A 16,264-nucleotide genomic window follows, 5' to 3' on the forward strand; every position below is an offset into this window, starting at 1 on the left:
CAGCTTTCAGTCGTAAGAAAAGCCATGTCGTGATATTGATACTTCTTCTGACTTCCTGGATACGCCTACAATGGACTTCCCACACCGCTGGCTCCCACTGCTGACACCACTGGTGAATTCAGGGATGACCAGCGCTGAATTATTATCTCTAAAATGCTGAACGTTTGCTAATATGACATACATTTCAGACAGCAATGGCTTTTTACTGTGTTTTCATGTGAGTTTTCACACGTTATCAGAGAAACTGTGATATATTGGTTACGTCATTGTGTACTGTGGGTATTAATGCATGTTTCCATAAGAAAAATAGCAGCTTGTTTCAAAACGTTTTATTTGGAACTTTAAAAAATATCTAACCAGGGAAGGGTTTGAGGTTGACAGGTTTTAGAAAAGCTATGAAAACAACATTAAATACACTCAAGATAGACTATGTTCACAAAACACTGGAAATTGACAATGTACAACCACAGAAAACATACCAACATACTGACAGTCTTCAAGTATGCTAGCTACCCCTATTCTACAAACACATTACAGAGGATTTCTTCTACAGATAAACATAGTTTTTAATGCGCACCTTTCACACAGACTTCTATGGGACCATAAAACCTAGAGGGACTCATGTTGGGTTCCCCGCAGACAGTATATCACAGGCAGTATATCACAGGCAGTATATCACAGCCAGTATATCTCAGCCAGTATATCACAGCCAGTATATCACTGCCAGTATATCACAGCCAGTATATCACAGACAGTATATCACTGACAGTATATCACTGACAGTAAAATGATACACCTTCAGGCACTGTAACTGAGCAAATCTGATTCACTATTGCAGGTCTGGATCTTCCTGTTGATAAGACACTAGTCGTCCTGCTTTAGCAGTAATGGACCATGGGAGATATGTTAGCAACTTGGGAGGACTGTGAGTGTGTAACATATTAACTTGTCTCATTTTCTTCCTAGTGATCTAGATCTAGCGTCTAGTTGACATTTGTGTGACGTTGTGTGTTTTTTAATTTACTTCTTCCTGTACTGACCCATGGCCATGTAGCTCCTGAGGAAGTCTTCGAACTGTGGGATGGCGTACTCAGGCACGGCCTTCTGCTGCACCGGCTCCTCCTTGGGCTCCTTGGCCGCCGGTTCCGTCGCAGCGGGGGAGTCCTCTGCACGACGAAGGCGGCAGTTGTAGTCGTATTCGGGGTCGCAGTCGGGATCGGGCAGGATCACGCCGCTCTTGGGCTTGTCGGCCTCTGCGGTGAGCGGAGCGGGGGCGGACATGCCGTTACAGGTGAAGTCGTAAGGATGGCACAGGGGTGCGGCGGGGGCCTTGGGTTCGTCGTTAGCCTCCACAGGAGTGCAGTCCTTGTCGTAGTGCACGTAGCAGTTATGGCCCTCCTTGGTCTTCCCGAGGACGCCCAGGCGGGAGCGGATCTGGAACTGTGGCAGCCCTGGGGGCCTTACGGAGGCGGCGGCGGCACCGAGCAGGCAGTATGGGTCGTAGGCGGGTCACACGCCAGAGGGGCGGGGGGCTGGCGCCGGTACGTTTTTGGGCGTGTACTCCAGACGGGGCTTGAGTGAGGCCCGCCAGCTTGGTGGCGGTGAGGGGATTGCAGCCCTTGTCGAAGAGGGGGGTTGCAGTGCTGCTCCTTGGGGGTCTCCAGGGGGCAGGAGGAGGGGCTGCTACGCTAGCCATGCACAGCGGGTCGGTGGCCGGGTCGCAGGTGGGGTACAGGTGGAAGAAGCCGGAGGGGGCCTTCTTCACCAGCTGGGGCCGGCAGTAGGGGTCCTTGGTGGGATCGCAGCCCAGGGAGGCATAGGACGGGGCGGGTCCAAGAGCGGGCCTGTAGCCGTAGGCGGCGCGCAGGTGGTACTGCAGACACTCGGTGTCGTCGGGGTTGCAGATACGCAGCAGCTCTGTCTTCTGCTCAGCAGTGAGGAAGGGCTCCAGGACTGGGCCGTAGTAGAACCCTGTGGGGGTCTTCAGAGGGTACGGCAGGAAGGGGGTCAGGACAGGCACTGGGGCGGCTTTGACCGGAGCCGGGGCTGGAGTCAGAGGAGGATTTGGGGCAGCCATCTTAGGGATCATGGGGAAGAGGCAGTAGGGGTCGATATATGGGTTGCACATTCCGACTGTGGCGGTGTTGATGGGCGCGGGCATCACCACCTTGGCCTTGGGCTTGCTGGTGGACTCGGCGATGCATTCTGGGTTGTCGGAGTCGGCGCAGGTCTTGTAGATAGCACTGAGGTGGGTGAGGTAGTGGTTGAAGGTGGGACCCTCCTCGGAGCGGTGCTTGTTCTGCAGGTAGGTCATGTACATCTTGTCCAGGTGCTCTATCTGTAAGAGAGGGAAGAGACAGACTCCCATCAGGTCCAGACCTCGGTTCAAATGGAATGTTTTCTTTCAAATACTTTGTGCGTTTGATTGAGCCTGCCTGAAAAGCCAGATTGCTTTTTTGACTATTCCATTGGTTCCATTTTGCCAGGCTCAATCTAGACTGAAGTATATGTATTAAGATAAACTGGTAGGTATCAAACCAAAAGTACATTCACTCCAAACAAAAATGTCTGTGGATTGTTCACCACTCACTCCTTCCTGGTTACCAGTATCCATGAAGAATCTGTACCATCCCCAGAAGTCAGGGAGACGCTGGAGGACAGGCATGGGAACAGGAAGACTCCTCTTGCTGCGGACATCCCTGGATACTGCAGATGCTGGAACAATAGAGAGAAGTACAGCATATATTAAGAAGAGAATGTGGACTCAAAAAGTGCCATATTAGATTAAATAAAGACATCAACACCAGTACATAAGTATGTTTGAGTACACCACTACATGGACATTTGTGTATGTACTGTAAGGATGTGTGTACTGTAAGGGTGTGTGTACTTGTATATAATGGTATCACAGTAAGTGAGTTAGCTGTTTATGTCTGAAAATCTTTTGGTATGACATACGGTCCAGTACACATTACCAGTCAAAAGTTTGAACATACCTACTCATTCAAGGGTCTTTCTTTATTTTTACTATTTTCTACATTGTAGAATAATCAAAACTATGAAATAACACATATCATGTAGTAACCAAAAATATATTTTAGATTTTTCAAAGTAGCCACCCTTTGCCTTGATGACAGCTTTGCACACTCTTGGCGTTCTCTCAACCAGCTTCATGAGGAATGCTTTTCCAACAGTCTTGAAGGAGTTCCCACATATGCTGAGCACTTGTTGGCTGCTTTTCATTCACTCCACAGTCCAACTCATCCCAAACAGTTGGGTTGAGGTTGGGTAATTGTGGAGGCCAGGTCATCTGATGCAGTACCCCCACACCTTCACACCTCCTCCTCCTCCATGCTTCACGGTGGGAACTACACATGCAGAGATCATCCGTTCACCTACTCTGCGTCTCACAAAGACTCAAATTTGGACTCATCAGACCAAAGGACAGATTTCCACCGGTCTAATGTCCATTGCTCGTGTTTCTTGGCGCAAGCAAGTCTCTTCTTCTTACTGCTGTGCTTTGGTAGTGGTTTCTTTGCAGCAATTCGACCATGAAGGCCTGATTCACACAGTCTCCTCTGAACAGTTGATGTTGAGATGTGTCTGTTACTTGAACTCTGAAGCATTTATTTGGGCTGCAATCTGAGGAGCAGTTAACTCTAATGAACTTATCCTCTGCAGCAGAGGTAACTCTGGGTCTTCCACTCCTGTGGCGGTCCTCATGAGAGCCAGTTTCATCATAGCGCTTGATGGTTTTTGCGACTGCACTTCAAGAAACTTTCAAAGTTCTTGAAACGTTACGGATTGACTGACCTTCATGTCTTAAAGTAATGATGTACTGTCATTTCTCTTTGCTTATTTGAGCTGTTCTTGCCATAATATGGACTTGGTCTTTTACCAAATAGGGCTATCTTCTGTATACCACACCTACCTTGTCACAACACAACTGATTGGCTCAAATGCATTAAGAAGGAAATAAATTCCACAAATTAACTTTTAACAAGGGACACCTGTTAATTGAAATGCATTCCAGGTGACTACCTCATGAAGCTGGTTCAGAGAATGCCAAGAGTGTGCAAAGCTGTCATCAAAGCAAAGGGTGGCTACTTTGAAGAATCTAAAATATATTTTGATTTGTTTAACACTTTTTTGGTTACTAAATGATTCCATATGTGTTATTTCATAGTTTTGATGTCTTCACTATTATTCTACAACGTGAAAATAGTAAAAATAAAGAAAAACCCTTGAATGAGTAGGTGTGTCCAAACTTTTGACTGGGATGGAACATGCTAATATCCATGTTCCCTTTGTTGTCTCATTCAAACCAGTCCCCCTCACTCACCCTCCTCCTCCACATTCTGCCTCACCGGGCTGGCTCCTAGAAACTCTGTAAAACAACGGTAGGGACATGAGTCGAAACCAGAACCAGAACCAGATGTTGTGTTCCCTAAACGAGGGAAAATGCTGGCCCTGCTAATAGGTCCCTGGGAGCACACGGCAGGAGCCGGCGCTTAGAGGAACAGCTCAGGCAGCATCCTGGCGATTAACACACACACACACACACACACACACACACACAAATGCATGCATGCGCACAGACGCAGACACATCCCAACATACACACCTGCATGTATTCACACACACACACACACACACCCCTAAACACATCCTTCAATGTGGGGGCTGGGTTTGTTTACTACTGCATGGGGCCGAACTGGAAGTCAGTGGAAACCGTAAAACTACAAAGAGAGCCCAAAAAGGCACTCCACCCAATTAAACCCCCACTATAAAGTAAGATGTTTCGGGGAGGGGGGATTCTGATGTTCTGTACATTGAGTCTCTGTACGTTAAAAAGCACCAGGGGTTCCCTTCAGAGGTTTATGGCTGAAGGGAAAACGCCTCGTCAGCTGGTTCTGTTATGGTGAGACGTCTGCGGTGCCTCACCTTGACTAATGAGACTAGAGTTCAGCTCCGAGGCATCAGAGATTCAGCTCCGAGGCATCAGAGATTCAGCTACGAGGCATCAGAGATTCAGTTCCGAGGCATCAGAGATTCAGCTACGAGGCATCAGAGATTCAGCTCCGAGGCATCAGAGATTCAGCTCAGAGGCATCAGAGATTCAGCTCCGAGGCATCAGAGATTCAGCTCCGAGGCATCAGAGATTCAGCTCCGAGGCATCAGAGATTAATGTATTTTTATATGGTGGTGTCGTGAAAGAGTTATGCTACACTTGAATGTGTTTCCCTATGTCTGACAAGTGATCATCTACCGTACATGCACTGGTTTGATGTAGAGCGTAGGAAGTAACAGCCCATTATTTTAGTGACATTGTATATATAAATTATCGTGTACTAACATCCATTAGTGGTATGAATGATGCTTTATGTAGAATGCTTTTGGGCTACAGTAAAGTGACTGATTATATCGGGATCTACTGGTTATATAGGGATCTACTGGTCTACAGTAAAGTGACTGATTATACAGGGATCTACTGATCTACAGTAAAGTGACTGATTATATAGGGATCTACTGATCTACAGTAAAGTGACTGATTATATAGGGATCTACTGGTCTACAGTAAAGTGACTGATTATATAGGGATCTACTGGTCTACAGTAAAGTGACTGATTATATAGGGATCTACTGGTCTACAGTAAAGTGACTGATTATATAGGGATCTACTGATCTACAGTAAAGTGACTGATTATATAGGGATCTACTGGTCTACAGTAAAGTGACTGATTATATAGGGATCTACTGATCTACAGTAAAGTGACTGATTATATAGGGATCTACTGGTCTACAGTAAAGTGACTGATTATATAGGGATCTACTGGTCTACAGTAAAGTGACTGATTATATCGGGATCTACTGGTCTACAGTAAAGTGACTGATTATATAGGGATCTACTGGTCTACAGTAAAGTGACTGATTATATAGGGATCTACTGGTCTACAGTAAAGTGACTGATTATATAGGGATCTACTGGCCTACAGTAAAGTGACTGATTATATAGGGATCTACTGGGCTACAGTAAAGTTACTGATTATATAGGGATCTACTGGTCTACAGTAAAGTTACTGATTATATAGGGATCTACTGGTCTACAGTAAAGTGACTGATTATATAGGGATCTACTGGTCTACAGTAAAGTGACTGATTATATAGGGATCTACTGGTCTACAGTAAAGTGACTGATTATATAGGGATCTACTGGTCTACAGTAAAGTGACTGATTATATAGGGATCTACTGGTCTACAGTAAAGTGACTGATTATATAGGGATCTACTGGCCTACAGTAAAGTGACTGATTATATAGGGATCTACTGGTCTACAGTAGTGCTTAATTTGAGCCAGATCCTGTCACCTCTACGTTTTTGACTTTTTCTTTCCAGAATCTATTTGGCCGGATCCGGTACCTCTATTGGCATGAAAAATAACTTGCAGTTTTTGCAATGTAAAAATTATTATAAAAGCCATCAAAGTTAATTCGAGTTGCCTTTTTGTTAATTCTCCTGCCGCCCCCCCTCCCCTGTATCTCTCACAGAACTAGAATGAGATTCACTTTCTATGATCTCTCTCCCTCTATGCTCTGATAGACATGAGTCTGCAACTCATCTCTCCAGCGTTGCACTTCATAATGTAAAACCTTTTATAAACTGGGTGGTTCGAGCCCTGAATGCTGATTGGCTGACAGCAGTGGTATATCAGACCGTATACCATGGGTATGACAAAACATGTATTTGTACTGCTCTAATTACATTGGTAACCAGTTTCTAATAGCAATAAGGCACCTCGGATGTTCGTAGTATATGGCCAATATACCAGGGCTAAGGGCTGTATCCAGGCACACAGTAAGAACATCCGTTAGCCGTGGTATATTGGCTATATACCACACCCCCTCATGCCTTATTGCTTAAATAGAGCCGCGTTAAGGGTTCTGGGGGAGCTTCAGCAAGCCTGATAAATTGAAATAAAATGTGCCAAAGTTATAGAGTTACTGCTGTCTGTTCAGAAAGAAATGAAATCATTCAGAATAGCCGACTACACCATGAGAAAGCCTCAAATGTAGCCACAGAGGATCAATACCTTATTAAAAATAGCCTAGCTGTGGAGTGTAGCCCAAGAACAAGGCCTAGCATGCAGTCGGGAACGCGCTGTAAATCTGTGAACTAACAGCATGTAGACAAAACTGGCCTTTCACAATACTTCTACAATTGCGGGAAAACACAGGTTGGAAAGCAAATGGCGCCTGCTGAAAAGTGAAGGCTAATCTGTCAGCTGTAGGCTACAAAAATATTTGATCAACTTTACAAAGTAAAACAAGAGAGAGAGAGAGGCTTTTGGCACGAGTGCATTATGCCAAAACCAGCGAGTGAGCTGCACATCATTGGGTGAGTCAGTGAAACTGGAAAGCATTTTAAGGACTGTAATTCCCTCCTCATATTGAAGCATATAATATGTCTCCACACTCTAGGCCTAGGCTATTGATGGATTCAAGACAAGGTCGTTTTCATTCAAATCAGAATCTCAGTGTCAAAGTAGCCTGTCATTTCGATCGTTTGTGTGGTATTATGGTGCTTTCAAGACAACTGGGAACTCGGAAAAAATGTGGTCGAATCATGACATCAGTGATCTAGGTCGGAAAGTCTGAGTGATAGAAAGAGGCCAGAGTTCCCCACTTGGAATTCAGAGTTCGATGACTGTTCAAAACTAATTTTCCCAGTCTGAGCTCGTTTTTTCCTGAATTCCCAGTTGTCTTGAACGTACTGAAGTCGGAAGTCGGAGATATCCCAGCTCAGAGTTCCCAGTTAGCTCAGAGTCTTCAGTTATGTAAAATGTAATGCGTTTATAAAAGTCAAAAAACTTCCCAGACCCTAGACCACAAAAAATGTTTCCCATGTGTGCAACTTCTGCAAGTGCCTCTACACTACTGCTCTATGCCACTAAGCAAGTATGATGATATGCATTCAATGCTTTATTATAAAGGTTTTTTTATGCTTCCGGTACATCAGAGCTCCCCAGGTCCACCCCCTCTAGCGCTCACTTTTTCTACCGGCACATCCCGATTGACAAAATAAGCACTGGGCTACAGTAAAGCGACTGATATAAAGTGATCTATTTTAGCTTGTAGTCAGTCAATCAGTCAGAAAGTGCTGAAACACGGCAGTCTCACTCACCTGGTGATAACACTAGGAGGATTCCAGTGTAGATCAGGGAAAACGTTAGTCTTCCTGCCCGTGCCATTTTCAGCTTTGTCTGTCTCCTGACGGCAAAGTTGGGAATATTGAGTCTTTTTTAGGAACAGGTGAGAGAGGGTGAGATTTATTCCTGAACATGCTAAAATGGGTGAGACTTTATACAAATGTTAATGTATTAAATACCTATGAATAAGTAGTTCTCATACCAATAATAAATGAATATTTCCTAATTTGTAAACATTTATAAACATGTAGCCTATAAGCATTTCTAAGTAATACAATTCATAAACATTTATAACATAACATTATATGACATGTTTATGAAACATTTATATAAAGGTTTCTAAGCATTTATAATGGCTTACTCATAAAACGTATTATGAAGTGTAATGATATTTTTAACCCATCTAATGGCGCGCTCCTTTTAGCACCTGTACCATTTCACAATAGTCTCCAGTACTGAACGGCTCCTCTAGCTCACAAAATGTCTGCTTGTGTATGGTCATGTAAATTCATAAACTTTGCAGTAAACAATTGTTTATACAGGCCCAAGTCATTGTCCTGTAAAGGGTTAATCATCCTAATTTGTTTATTCTATCAAGGTTGAATGTTGACAACAGCTGACCTTGGAGCGTTGCACTAATCAGAGAGCACCAAAGGCTAGTAACTTCAACAAAAAAATAATTTAACTTTCTGCAAAACAATATAATGTAGCCAGCTTGTCTTGCTCAGACTAGACCATACAGTTTTTCCTAAGGCAATATCTTGAAAGGCATTCAAATGTAATTCACTGGCATCCTATGTATTCCTGCTATTCTTCTATTGACTTTACCACTGATGGAGCAATTGACTTGACAGAATAGAACTCCATCTGTTATAATGAAAATCCATCTCCAGCTTTGCTCCCAAACCAACGACTGAATCATTGTAGATTCTGAAATAAACTCTGCATGTAGTTACTGACTGACACTAGAATACCTACCACACAAAGAGCTTGGTACTAAATAAGCCCATCTTTAGCCATGGTTATGTAAACAATTTACATTAACTGTATATAAAAGTCACATTAGCATACATTATACATCTAGCAAACATTACACATTTATGCACTTTGAACTCATTATTGTATAATGAAAAGCGCTTTACAAATGTAATACATTATTCTGATTATTTACAAGCATTGTAATCCATGACTTACCTGTTGTTCAAGTGAAGCTCTGCCCTCCTGGGACCCTGAAGGAGCCAGTGGCTCTCTGGGTTGATTGGTTTCGGGGGGGTGTAGCGAAAAGAACAGTGTGTACACCCTACCTTTCTGCTCCCTTGTATGGGAGAGGAGCGCTGGGCAGCATTTTTAAGGAGCTTCTTGATAATGAAAAACCAAAAGGCATGTCGTATTTCTGGAGCATGCTGTTACACGCTCCGGGATTGGCTCCTGCACAACCGGCTGATGGACCAATAGGGGGCCTGTAATTACCCCAACCGAACAGCAAGACCCCTGGGTAAACAAATAACAGATTAACGGGATATCATTTTGATGTACCTTATCTTTTTTTTTGTACACCCGATTTGGAATTTGGGTTTAAGATGGCTACAAATATCAATCAAGACAACAGTCAATGTCTTTGGATAGAATGGCCATTATTATGGATCCTGGAGCTGATTCAGGCAGCATGATTCACTCAGTAAAACCCTAAAAACAGTCAACTCTCTCTGACTGTGTTGTTTCTCATAGAACACCTAGTGTAGAATAATAGAATGTAAAGATCCCTCACTCAGCCATAGATCTAGCCTTCCTTCTACTACTATTTACAGTATCTCTATGTACTGTGTCTTCAGCAGGTTCCTAGAGACAGCCTTAGTCATTATCTAGTCATATACCCATAACACATTCCTCTTGTATCTTTGTGTGTGTATTTTATTAGAATCCCCATCAGCTGTTGCTATAGCAGCAGCGACTCTTCCTGGGGTCCACACAAAACATGACATAATACAGAACATTAATAGACAGGAACAGATATACACAGTTCCTACAGACAGTTACACTATGGTTCGTACTATCCAGAAACCTTGGGACATCCCTACCCCATTGAAGTTGAAATTTAAAAATGGTTAAGGTTAGGGACGTCCCAAGAATGCTGGATAACACTGACCGTTACACTATCTTAACTCTTACACCATCTTTCCTGGAAACACCACTGAAGAGAGCGACTGCTGTCCAGGCGGAGGTCTTTATGAGCACACTACCAACTCAGTTCTGACTGATGCCTGGAAAAATGGGCCCAGTGGCACTGAACTGGTTCTGTTGGAATCAACTTGAATAGCTTTATGAAGCCTTCAATGACCCTTCATAAGGTCTTCATAGATGCTTCATAAACCATTCATAAGCAAGCGTCATGCTACATGGAGGGTGGGAAAAGGACTATGCCACATTTGAATAGTATGTAGTATAGAATGTATGTATCATCAAATGGACCACGCTTGTGCAAAGTGAAGACATTACCTCCTCAGTCTTCCATACATGGATGCATTCTACAGGTCAATGAACCAGTTGCCTTGAAAACAACTCTAAGTTAATAGTAACCATATTGTTAATGTCAAAGTTGTTATACTCATGGAAACATTATGGCAAGGGAAATTTGTGTGAAAAGCCCATAAAGCGGTTTCTTAACACTTGAGGAGTAAAAAAAACGTGTTAAAAAAAAACAGACCCTTGCTGTAAAAATGATGAGGCCCTACCACCACTTTCATGTAAGCAGTTTTTCCATCTCTGTTCTCTTGCATGTTCGTTTGGCGAACTACACGCCACCAAGAGGGGAAGAGAACACGTACTGTGGTGTAGTCAGTCAACGAGGTGAAACATTCTGAAACGTAAGAAACATGGCAGCGGGAAGATGTTTAGTGGTGGGGGTGCTGAGACGGTTTTGGTCCGCTCATACAGAAGTAATAAAGGCCCAGTGCACTAATTTGAGAAAAATGTCCACCCAGTTTATAAAAGGTTTGGACACACTTACTCATTCAAGGGATTTTCTTTATTTTTACTATTTTCTACATTGTAGAATAATAGTGAAGACATCAAAACTATGAAATAACACATATGAAATCATGTAGTAACCAAAAAAGTGTTAAACAAATCAAACTATATTTTAGATTTGAGATTCTTCAAAGTAGCCACCCCTTTGCCTTGATGACAGCTTTGCACACTCTTGGCATTCTCTCAACCAGCTTCATGAGAATGCTTTTCCAACAGTCTTGAAGGAGTTCCCACATATGCTGAGCACCATCTCAATTGGGTTGCGGTCGGGTGACTGTGGAGGCCAGGTCATCTGATGCAGCACTCCATCACCCTCCTTCTTGGTCAAATAGCCCTTACACAGCCTGGAGGTGTGTTTTGGGTCACTGTCCTGTTGAAAAACAAATGATAGTCCCACTAAGAGCAAACCAGATGGGATGGCGTATCGCTGCAGAATGCTGTGGTCACCATGTTGGTTAAGTGTGCCTTGATTTAAAAAAAAATCACAGACAGTGCCACCAGCAAAGCACCCCCACACCATCACACCTCCTCCTCCATGCTTCACGGTGGGAACAACACATGGAGATCATCCGTTCACTTACTCTGCGTCTCACAAAGACACGGTGGTTGGAACCAAAAATCTCAAATTTGGACTCATCAGACCAAAAGGACAGATTTCCACAGGTCTAATGTCCATTGCTCATGTTTCTTGGCCCAAGCAAGTCTCTTCTTCTTATTGGTGTCCTTTAGTAGTGGTTTCTTTGCAGCAATTTTACCATGAAGGCCTGATTCACACAGTCTCCTCTGAACAGCTGATGTTGAGATGTGTCTGTTACTTGAACTCTGAAGCATTTATTTGGGCTGCAATCTGAGGAGCAGTTAACTCTAATGAACATATCCTCTGCAGCAGAGGTAACTCTGGGTCTTCCTTTCCTGTGGCGGTCCTCATGAGAGCCAGTTTCATCATAGCGCTTGATGGTTTTTGCCACTGCACATGAAGAAACTTTCAAAGTTCTTGAGATTTTCTGGATTGACTTACCTCAATGCCTTAAAGTAATGATGGACTGTCGTTTCTCTTTGCTTATTTGAGCTGTTCTTGCCATAATATGGACTTGGTCTTTTACCAAATAGGGCTATCTTCTGTATACCACCCCATACCTTGACACAACACAACTGATTGGCTCAAACGCATTAAGAAGGAAAGAAATTCCACAAATGAACTTGTTAATTGAAATACATTCCAGGTTGAGAGAATGCCAAGAGTGTGCAAAGGTACACTTAACCAAGGCAATGTCATGAGCCCTCTCACTCCACTGGGTTACCACCTTAAGTTGTTTCCACTCTGCTCACCACTCTCTCTCTACTCAGCCTAACTAGCTCCACCTGTCCCTGCTCTGCTCGGCTCTAATTACTCTGCCAGCTGCGCTGCATTACCCACTAACCTCTCCCAGTATTTATAGCCCTGTCTTTCAGCTCTCCTTTGTCAGATCGTCTGCAAAGCTCTCACCCCGGAACCTGTGTGCTCGCGCTTCTGGTTCACCCCTGTTTTGTGACCCCCGGACCTGCCTGATTCCTGGATACTCTTCTGCCCCAGGAGAACCAGACCTGCTTTCTGCCATTACGACTCCTGACTACTCTTCGACCCCGGTAACTCTGACCAGCCTTCTGCCTTGCTACAACGTATTTGGATTTCCCTTGAACTGTACTTCTGCCTGTTTTCATCCGCCCCGTTGTGTCTGTGTTTCCTCCCCCAGGACTTCTGGACCACCAACCACCGGCGTCATCGGACGCATCGCTGCCACTGGGGAGGCACAGACCCAGCACATCGGACGGGATAACCCCTGGAGCCTTCACTCACTCCCCTACATCCCTTTCCCCTTAAGTTTAAATAAACTTTCTGGTGTGACGCAATTGTGGTCCTCTTGTCGTCTGTCTGAACCGTGACAGTACGATCTGACCATCATGGACTCAGCGCACACTTCCCCCGACATGGAAACCGAAGAACCTGAGCAACCCACCGCCATGCTACGCCTGGAACACACTGAGAGAGAGCTAGGCCGCATGAGCGGCGACATCACCTCTCTCTGCTTCAGGTCGGCCACCAACAGCATCAGCAGTTCCAGCAGCACCAGCAGCAGTCCCAGCAGCAGCAACAACAACTTCGCCATGATCATTCAGCTCCTCACCAACCTGACCCCAGCCAGTCTGCCCACCAGCCTGCCCCCGGTTACCTGCCCCGGTCATTGCAGCCGCTGCTCGGAACCCAAGATTGGAAACCCCGAGCCGGTTCAACGGCGATTCAACCCAGGTCCGGCCATTCCTGACTAGCTGCCGACTTCAGTTCTCCTTGCAGCCAAGGACCTTCGCCACGGGAGGGGGCTAAAGTTGGGTATGCCATCACTCACCTGACGGGCCGAGGCTCGACTCTGGGGAACAGCAGAGTTCGAACGTCAAACCCCATGTGCAACCTTCGACCGGTTTGCTGAGGAGATGCTGAAGGTGTTTGACCTGGATTCACCAACCGCAGAGGCGTCTCGTGAACTGTTCAGTATTCGACAAGGCAGACGTACAGTCGCAGACCATTCCATCGACTTCCGAACCCTGGCTAGGCGAAGTTCTTGGAACACACCATCGTTGGTGGACGCGTTCTTCCATAGTTTGGCTGACTATATCAAGGACGAGTTGGTCTCCCAGGAACTGCCTTCCACTCTTGATGAAGCCATCGCACTGACTGTCAGGATCGACAGAAGGATACGACCCGGTCGTCGTGAGGGGGCGCCAAGGTCCACCTACTACCGGCATTCGGAGAGATCCGACTGGGTTCCTGTCATCTACTGCCACTCACCCAGGTCAGCTTGATCAGTCTGAGCCTATGGAGATTGGGCGAGCCTCTCTCACTCCTGCAGAGCGCCAGCGACGCTTCACCTCAAACCTCTGCCTCTATTGTGGAGGTGATGGACATCGTGTGGTAACCTGCCCTTTAAAGGGCGAAGCTCACCGGGCATAGGGGAGTCCGGTTGAGTTCCATGACCATCCAGTCCTCCGACCGCAAACCCCTGCTGCAAGTTCACCTCCGCCTCTCTGACTCAACTCACACCCTGGCTGCTCTGGTGGATTCTGGCGCCGAAGCCAACATAATGGACATCAAGCTGGCACGCCAACTGGGACTGGAGAACCTCCGTTTGACACCTCCTATTCCTGCCCGGGCACTGGACGGACACTTACTTGGATCGGTCACTCATGTACGGCCCCGGTCTCGATGGGTCTGTCGGAAACCATCAAGAAACTATCCAGTTTCACCTGCTCCCCTCTCTCCAGGCCAACCCCTCATCCTGGGTTACCCATGGCTCCGCCCGGCACAACCCTCAGCTCGACTGGGTGACCGGGGTGATCAGGGGAGTGGGGAGAGGACTGCCACCGAACCTGCCTGCTTTGCTGCCGCACTGCCCCCTCGGCCAGTACCTACTAACTCCGCTCCTGACCTCTCCAATGTCCCAGAATGCTACCATGGCCTCAGAGAGGTGTTTAACAAAGCTAGAGCCACACTCCTCAGATCCGTTGCCAGCTACACTACCGGGGCCAACCGTCGGAGAATTCCTGCTCCCACCTACCATGTTGGTCAAAGGGTGTGGTTGTCATCGAAGAACCTGCCACTCAGGGTGGAGTCGCAGAAGCTGGCACCTCGGTTCATTGGCCCATTCCTATCATAAGAGTGATTAGCCCAACTGCTGTCCGGCTCCAACTGCCTGATTCCCTGAGGGTGCACTCCACGTTCCATGTGTCTAAGATTAAGCCCATCCATGAGAGTCCGCTGGTCCCTGCTGCGCCTGGTCCTCCTCCTCCACGGCTCGTCGATGGTGGTCTGGTTTACACCGTCCGCCGCCTGCTTCGGTCCAGACGGAGGGGTAGGGGGTCTCCAGTACCTCATTGACTGGGAGGGCTATGGACCTGAGGAAAGGACCTGGGTGCCAGCTAGTCGGATTGTGGATAGGACTCTCATCACCGCTTTTCACCAACGGCATCCTGATCAACCTGCAATCCGTAGGGGGCCGCCCCAGAGGGATCCCTAACCGTCCTGCCCGCTCGGCTTCCTGTCCTGTGCCTGATCCTGTCTCGGGACCTGTCCCATCTCCCGACCCACGGCCCTCCGGCTTCCTCCGAGGATGAGGACGTTACGTTCGGACCGTTCGGAGGAGTTCTAGCCCTCCTCGGCTCCTCCTCCCGCCCGGCGTGGTGTTGCTCTTGGGACTTCTGGGGCCGTCCCTTGGGGGTTCTGTCATGAGCCCTCTCACTCCCACTGGGTTACCACCTTAAGTTGTTTCACTCTGCTCACCACTCTCTCTACTCAGCCTAACTAGCTCCACCTGTCCCTGCTCTGCTCGGCTCTAATTACTCTGCCAGCTGCGCTGCATTACCCACTAACCTCTCCCAGTATTTATAGCCCTGTCTTTCAGCTCTCCTTTGTCAGATCGTCTGCAAAGCTCACCCCCGGAACCTGTGTGCTCGCGCTTCTGGTTCACCCCTGTTTTGTGACCCCGGACCTGCCTGATTCCTGGATACTCTTCTGCCCCAGGAGAACCAGACCTGCTTTCTGCACATTACGACTCCTGACTACTCTTCGACCCCGGTAACTCTGACCAGCCTTCTGCCTTGCTACAACGTATTTGGATTTCCCTTGAACTGTACTTCTGCCTGTTTTCATCCGCCCCGTTGTGTCTGTGTTTCCTCCCCCAGGACTTCTGGACCACCAACCACCGGCGTCATCGGACGCATCGCTGCCACTGGGGGAGGCACAGACCCAGCACATCGGACGGGATAACCCCTGGAGCCTTCACTCACTCCCTACATCCCTTTCCCCTTAAGTTTAAATAAACTTTCTGGTGTGACGCAATTGTGGTCCTCTTGTCGTCTGTCTGAACCGTGACAGGCAAAGCGTGGCTACTTTGAAGAATCTCAAATATAAAATATAGTTTTATTTGTTTAACACTTTTTTGGTTACTACATGATTCCATATGTGTTATTTCATAGTTTGATGTATTCACTATTATTCTA

General features: G+C 46.4%; 1 pseudogene; it reads right to left on the bottom strand.

Annotated features, from left to right (window-relative positions):
• Nucleotides 1-923: 923 nt before the first annotated feature.
• On the bottom strand, nt 924-9,604 carry LOC121580657 (annotated as a pseudogene).
• Nucleotides 9,605-16,264: the final 6,660 nt, after the last annotated feature.

The sequence above is a fragment of the Coregonus clupeaformis genome, unplaced genomic scaffold (genome assembly GCF_020615455.1).
Source record: "Coregonus clupeaformis isolate EN_2021a unplaced genomic scaffold, ASM2061545v1 scaf2874, whole genome shotgun sequence".
In the NCBI taxonomy this organism is placed as follows: Eukaryota; Metazoa; Chordata; class Actinopteri; order Salmoniformes; family Salmonidae; genus Coregonus; species Coregonus clupeaformis.